An 8,213-nucleotide genomic window follows, 5' to 3' on the forward strand; every position below is an offset into this window, starting at 1 on the left:
ACTCTCTTCCCCTCTTCAAAGCCCTACTGAGAGCTCACCCCTTCCTGGAGGCCTTCCCAGACTGAGCCCTCCCTTTCCCTCTCTGCTCCTCCTCCCCTCCCCATTCCCCCTACCCCCTCCCTCTGCTCTACCCCCTTCCCCTCCCCACAGCACTTGCATATATTTGTTGCTCTATTCATTTTATTAATGATGTGCATTTATCTATGGTTCTATTCCTTACTGAGAACTCACCTCCTCCAGGAGGCCTTCCCAGACTGAATCCCCCTTTCCCTTTTCTCCGCCTCCCCTCCCCATTCCCCCTTCTCCCACTCTCTGCTCTTCCCCCTTCTCCTTCCCTCAGCATTGTGCATTTTTATTACTCTATTTATTTTGTTAATGATGTGTCTATATCTATGATTTCTATTTATCTTGATATCTACGCCAGACTACTTGTTTTGTTTTGTTCTGTTTTGCTTTGCTGTCTGTCTCCCCCGTTTAGACTGTGACCCCGTTATTGGGCAGGGATTGTCTTTATCTGTTGCCTGAAATGTACATTCAAGCACTTAGCACTTAGTACAGTGCTCTGCACATAGTAAGCACTCAATAAACACTATTGAATGAATGAATTTATCTATTTTGATGGTAGTGGTGCTTGTCTACTTGTTTTGTTGTTTGTCTCCCCTTTCTAGACTGTGAGCCCGTTGTTGGGTAGGGATTGTCTCTATCTGTTGCCCAATTGCACTTTCCAAGTGCTTAGTATAGTGCTCTGCACCCAATAAGCACTCAGTAAAGGCGATTGAATGAGTGAATGAATGAATGAAGGTGTTTTCTGTTAGGTTGTCCATTGGTGGGGGGAGGCCAAGTCTTTGAGTCCTTTCCCATCCCCTGCTGTAGTACAAGTGCTTAGTACAGTGCTCTGCACACAGTAAATGCCCAGTGAATATGATTGAATGAATCCTGCTCCTCCAGCCACAGTACCCTACTTATCTTGTGCTTATTAGTACCCTTGTCTTTTATGGCATTCTTGTATTTTTATGGTTTAATCTATCACAACCCTCCCCCACCTTAGTTTTAGATTTGCAAACCCTCTGGGGGCCTGGCTGTGTTTTTTCCCAGCCATGCCTTGCACACAATAGATGCTTAATAAATACTACTAGGAGGTAGCTTTTACATTTGAGGGTGGCCACTGATGACAATAATAATAATGTTGGTATTTGTTAAGCGCTTACTATGTGCAGAGCACTGTTCTAAGCGCTGGGGTAAATACAGGGTAATCAGGTTGTCCCATGTGAGGCTCACAGTTAATCCCCATTTTACAGATGATAAGTGACTTGCCCACAGTCACACAGCTGACAAGTGGCAGAGCCGGGATTCGAACTCATGACCTCTGACTCCCAAGCCTGTGCTCTTTCCACTGAGCCACGCTGCTTCTCTGATACATCTCAGATGACCCTTTGCCATCCCAGCAGCAACAGATGTAATTCCATTAATAACTGTGGTATTTGTTAGGCACTTACTATGGACCGGGCACCTTATTAAGCACTGGGATAGCTATAGTATAATCAGGTTGGACACAGTCCCTGTCCCACATCAGGTTCACAGTCTTAATCCCCATTTTACAGATGAGGTAACTGGGGCACAGAGTAGTTAAGTGACTTGCCCAAGGTCACACAGCAGACACGTGGCAGAGCTTAGAACCCTAGTCCTTCTGACTCCCAGGCCTGTGCTCTAACCATTAGGCAGCACTACTTCTCAATTACATTATACTGCAGCACATTACATATGTTTGGTAAATTGCATGAAATAATGGTGCTCTAAGGGCGCACGCGAAAAAGTTCTTTGACTCAATTTGTAGAATCCATCTAGTTTTTGAGCTGGTCTCTTTCCTTACTCCAGAGCTGGTGTATTTCCCCCTTCACCCCTCCAAATTCCTGTAAGCAGCCGCGCCCCTCCTGAGCTTTAGGATTGGGTGGCAGATGCTGGGCGGAGGTGGACTGGGTGTTTAAAACGAAAATATCAGACAGAAAGTCTGCAGTGACATCCAGTCCATCCCTCTGCCCCCAACAGGACCGTCACCCTGTGAGGTCTTCTGTCTGTGAAGACCTTCCTATTTACTTTGCTTGTCTCTCTTGGCATTTCCAAGAAATGTATCTTTGTGGCTTTGAGTCTCAACTGTGGAACGGAGCAATGTGGCATGCTGATAGAAAAGTATTTGTATTTGGTAAAGTGTGCCTTGGGCTTTGAAGGAGGAAAGATATGGGCGAAAAGTAGGACGGTATTTTGTATTGTTATGACACGGCAGATCACCAGCTGAGAGAAGATGTTTTCTCCCAGGCCTGGATGAGTGCCCGGAAAGGCAAATGAAAGGGCCCAGTGGCGAACTGTCCTTGAACTGGGAGGAAAGACGTATTGCACCTTGCAAAATCAGGCACGAGCTGCCACCTCTTTGGGAAAATTGCGGCTCCTGTTCTATCTAAAAGACATTAGCTGCCAAAGCAGCAATCTTCGGGGAGCTGGTCAGATGGAAGAGCAAGGGACTGAGGAAATTGGGCAGAGGAGGACAGCACTGTACAACATCTTTGGAACACTGTGCTTTTATTTTCCTTCTTATCTAGGGACAGGACACGAGCTACTCAATCTCCAAATGTTTATGGATTTGCATGTTTACCCTGGTGGCTCAAACTGTTGTAGCAAAGACTTCATGTGAATGCTGTTTCTGTGGTGTCTAACCCTGGAGAACAAAGGCCCAAACAGGGATGAGAGAATATCTTTTATAACCCAAAGCATGTGGAGCATTCATTGCTGTGTTTCCCCTACACCAGTAACAAGTGGCTCTCCAGAAAGGACCAAAGGGAAATTGTTTATTTTTGGCAGGATGAAGAGAACAGGGGAGTTTTGGACGATAACCTACCACCCAGGACGAAAGAATTCAGATATCCTATGTGGGGGAGATTGGAAATGATCCAAGTGAAAATTACTCAGAGACTTCTCTGCCTAGTTGAGGGTTATATCTCTATGGGTGGAGAGTTAAACCATCCTGCAGTGAATTTGATCAATAGAGAAAGCCCATTTGAACAATTCCAGTCCCCAACCATTATTTTTCTGCAAAGGGAGGTTTCAGGATGAGGCATGAATTATTCAAATAAGAAAATAAACAGAAAAGGGTAATTTGACCAGGACATAAAGCTGGGGTATGTCCATGTCTGGCAAACTGCAGTCAGATATGGCTGCTGTTTCTTAGGCAGGACATAGTGGCATATGAAGAGAGAAGCAGTGAGGAAAGAGCACAGGCCTAGGAGTTAGAGGACCTGGGTTCTAATCCTGTTTCTGCCACTTGTCTGCTATATGACCTTGGATAAGTCACATCTCTGTGCCTCAGTTACCTCATCTATAAAATGGGAATTAGGACTGTGCGCCCTACATGGGACATGAACTGTGGACAAATCTGATTAGCTTTTATCTATCCCGGCACTTAGGATAGCACCTGGCACATAGTAAGTACTTAACAAATGAGAGCGAGAGAAAAAAAAGAAAGAAAAGGAGGAAGGAAAGAAAGGAAGGAAGAAAGAAAAAGATAAGCGAAAATGATAATAATTATGATATTTGTTAAGTGCTTACTAATGTTAGTATTTGTTAAGCATTTCCTATGTACTGAGCACTGTTCTAAGCCTGGGGTAGATACAGGGTAATCAGGTTGTCCCATGTGGGGCTCACAGTCTTAAACCCCATTTTACAGATGAGGTAACTGAGGCACCGAGAAGTAAAGTGGCTTGCCCAAGGTCACAGAGCTGACAGGTGGTGGAGCGGGGATTAGAACCCATGACCTCTGACTCCTAAGCCCGTGCTTTTCCACTGAGCCGCCCTGCTTACTATGTATCAAGCGCTGTTCTAAGGACTGGGGTAGATACAAAGTAATCAGGTTGTCCCACGTAGGGCTCACAGTCTTAATCCCCATTTTACAGATAAGGTAACAGGCGCAGAGAAGTTAAGTGACTTGCCCAAAGCCACACAACTGACAAGTCGGGAGTCAATTTCCTGGGGTGAATTATTAGAGAGAAAAACAGTGATTTTAGATGGCAAATCAATAACCATGAGTGTGGTTGGTTGGACCGGTGCTTTAACCTAGTGTGAGATCCCTTAATCTTCACCATTCATTTTATTGTGTAGGCACAACCAATAGTCTCCTTTGCATGACTGTCTGCCCTAGAGAGAAGCAGCCTGGCTTAGCAGACAGATCATAGGCCTGGGAGTCAGAAGGTCCGGGGTTCTAGTTCCTGATATTCCAAGTGTCTGCTGTGTGACCTTTGGCAAGTCATTTAGCTTCTCTGGGCCTCAGTTACCTCATTTGTAAAATGAGGATTTATAGGGTGAGCCCTCTGTGGAACAGAGGCTATGTCCAACCCAATTCGCTTGTATCTACCCCAGTACTTAATACAGTGCCTGGCACATAATAAGTGCTTAACAAAAACCAAAATTATCAAAAACATAGATGGCCAGCCCATCAAGAAGGACCGAGTCTTAGTTCTAAAGAGCCTCCTAGCAACATCAGAGATATTCGCTTTATGATATGATTTTGGTTATATTTTAATAAAAACACAGGCAATGAAGATGGGATTTTTCATTCACTCTGTCTTGCATCTCTCCTAGTGCTTAGCCCAATGGTTTGGCAAATAGTAGCTACAGTAGGTGCTTAATATATATCAGACTAATTCATATGGCTGAGTTTTTGCAAGCCCTCACCATTCCTATGAAGAAGACACCATGTTATATTGGGTTAATGTAAACGGTGGTGGGTCTTTAAGCCTATGTAGAAACATACTGTAGGGTGGGGAGAAGTATCTGTTCTAGACTCATAACTTTGGTACAAAAAAAAACCAGTCTCTCCTATATAGTTAACTCTGGCTGAGGCTGATCTGATGTGGTGGTTTTAAAGTGTGACTTTCGATTTATGTTTCATTTATGATTTATGACTTGGGTAAATATGATTCAATTAATGAATTTGATATTGACAGAGGATATGTAACGCATATGACAATTGTACCCACATGCCATTTGATATTTCTTATTCATCTTAATAAGCTTAGTGAACCAGCTTTTTGACACGTTTCTCAAGTGATGAGCAGATTCAGTAGATTTCTAGCATCCCAAATGTTCTCAGAAAATGATTGAGCATGATCGGATCAGAATTATCTTTATAGATAAAAATGTTCTCAGGTATTTTTCAGTTATCTACAGAGGCATGCAGTGTTCCCCATTCATTTACCATCTTGTTAAAAATATCAGATGCAATGGGTTCCCTGCCATCTCCTTCTTCTTGTGATACTCCGAAATGAAATTCATTATTCACTGTAATTCCTCCCAGGCAGATTTTAAGAGAGTTTTTAGTGCTCTTGAAATTCCTCCCTACACTCTTCTCACAGTCCCCTCTGGCCAAATCCTGTCCTACTTATGGATAAAGCGGAGTACTTAACTCTCCTTGGGAAAAGCAGGTTCTCTCTCTTTCTCTCCACCCCCTCTTCTCTCATACCCTGGAAATCAAATAGAAAGCTGTATCCTTAATTTTATTATTGGTCGTGTTGTTACTACTACTACTAATTGTTGCATTTGTTAAATGCTTGCATTGTGTAAAGATGCTCAGTTGACTTAATAGTAATTATATGTGCCAAGCAATGTGCCATGTTTTAGATTGGATATCATGTAATTAGATTGGACACTGTCCCTGTCTGCCCCAAATGGGGTTCACAGGCTAACCTCGAGGCAGAACAGATAATTTGATGCCCATCTGAATCCCATGCCATTCCGTCTCTAGACTGTAAGCTCGTGGTGGGAAGGGAAAGTGTCTGTTTATTGTTATATTGTGCTAAGGTAGAGTGCTCTGCACACAGTAAGTGCTCAAAAAATACAATTAACTGACTGACATTTTACAGATGAGGAAATTGAGGCTCTGAGAAGTTCAGTGACTTTTAAAAACATGTTATTTGTTAAACACTAACTGTGCCAGGCATTATATTCAGCACTGGGGTGAATACAAGCTAATTATGTTGAACACAATCCATGTCCCACGGGGATTCACCATCTTAATACCCATTTTACAAATGAGGTAACTGAGGCCCAGAAAAGTCAAGTGACTTGTCCAAGGTCACACAGCAGACAAGTAGCAGAGGCCGGTTCTAGTCTTGATTCTGTCTGTAACCGGTTAACGAGGGCAAGGACAGGATGTACATTTGACATTGGGCTGCTCCCCTTTCCACCTATTCCCTTGTTTCATTCCATGCATCCTCAGAAACACAAGTAACAGGGTTGAGAGTGCGCAGTTGGTGTGGAACAAGCCATTAGCACCATAATCAATTCCTCTAGGCAAGTTCTCAGTCCTGAAGGTTCTCGGTGTCAGTTCTAAAATTGATTTGTCATTCCTGATGAGTAAACTCTATCATTATCATCACTTTGTGCAGGGCAGTGGACTCAGTGCTGGGGTAAGGCCCAAGGCTAAAAATTCAGGCATACCCTCTAGCTCACAGGGGGATTGCAATCTACTAATGGGAAGAACTGCTGGGAGACTCACATGAGTAGGAATATCGTGATGAAGGAAAAACAATAAACTGAGAACCTTAACGACAAGAGCAAGTCACAGTTTCATCTCATTGCTTGAAAGTGTCTTTCCCTCCCCTATTTGTGTCATCCTCCCTGTTGAGCTGAATGTGCCAATAAACATCTCTGATGGTGTGGAGGGTTTTCTTGGTGCAGCTTGTTAGATAACCTCGGGTTTGTCTGGGTTTATCATCAGTTTATAACACTGTGCCAATTCAACAGAAAGACTCGTAATCATCAGAATGTGTTGGATCTGTGCTGCAACAGCAAGATCTTCAGTGAAGAGAAGGATCTTTACAGTGCTGTGGGGGTCGGGGGTGGGGAGGAGGAGGGGCAATCCTTGCATTCCCAGGGTTCCAGGAGTGAGGAAGGAAGTTATGTTTCAGCTCCAGATACTGATTGCTTTGTTCCAGAGGGTTGGGACATGGCCTCCGTAGAGGTGGGTGGAGGAGGGATATCACTGAGCTAATAGGCAAGGGGCCCTGGACCACTTTGCTTGACAAAATATTTTTTTTTTGGCCTCATGAGTATTTTTTTTCAGTCCCTTCATGTCACTTATTTATGTTGACTGTGTATATATCTACCTTGCTTCCTTTCTTAGGTTGTAGGATCCTAGAGGGCAGCAATTGTGTCTGCCTTTACTGTGGGCCCACAGTACCTCAGATAGCATGGTGCAACTTGGGGACACACAAAAATTACTTGTTGATTGAAAAGATAGTTTTCCTCATGCCCTCAACAATTAGCAACAAATCAATTTAGCAGGGCCCTTATGGATTTTTAAAATATTCTCTTGGTTCCAAATGGAATGGGAGAATTCGTCACTGATGGAAAAAAACAAATAATATTTCATAGTGCCTTTCATTCAAAGATCAGATAGATAGGATAAGCATGAATACTAAAGAGAGGGAGAGAAAGAGAGCTGTCCTTCCTAGTTAGTTCTGCTACTGAAAATGAGATCCTATCCAGGCTGAAGGATCTGAAAGAATTCATGATTCATTATACATTATGTGCATGGAAAGACATTTCCTAGCTTTCAGTCAATCATATTTATTGAGAGCTTCCTGTGTACAGAGCACTGTACTAAGCACTTAGGAGAGTATAATATAACAATGTAACAAACACATTCCCAGCCCATAATGAGCTTAGATTCTTGAAGGGGGTGACAGACATTAATACAAATAAAATTACATATCGGTACATAAGTGCTTTGGGCATGGGGGGAGGATGAATAAAGGGAGTGAGTCAGGGAGATGCAGGAGAGATTAGGAGAAAAGGAAAGGAGGGCCTATTCAGGGAAGGCCTCTTGGAGGAGATGTGCTTTCAGTAAGGCTTTGAAGAGGGGGAGAGTAATTGTCAGATACAAGGAGGGAGGGCATTCTAGACCAGAGGCAGGATGTAGTCAAGAGGTCAGTGGTGAGATACACAAGATAAAGGTACAGTGAGAAGGTTGGCGTTAGAGGAGTGAAGAGTGTGAGCTGGGTTGTAGTAGGAGAGTAGCGAGGTGAGGTAGGAGGGACCAAGGTGATTGACTACTTTAAAGCCAGTGGTGAGGAGTATTTGTTTGATGTGGAGATGGATGAGTGACCACTGGGGGTTCTTGAGGAGTGGGGAAATATGGCCTGATTGTTTTGCTGATGTTTGTGCCT

The sequence above is a fragment of the Ornithorhynchus anatinus genome, chromosome 2 (genome assembly GCF_004115215.2).
Source record: "Ornithorhynchus anatinus isolate Pmale09 chromosome 2, mOrnAna1.pri.v4, whole genome shotgun sequence".
Classification (NCBI taxonomy): domain Eukaryota; kingdom Metazoa; phylum Chordata; class Mammalia; order Monotremata; family Ornithorhynchidae; genus Ornithorhynchus; species Ornithorhynchus anatinus.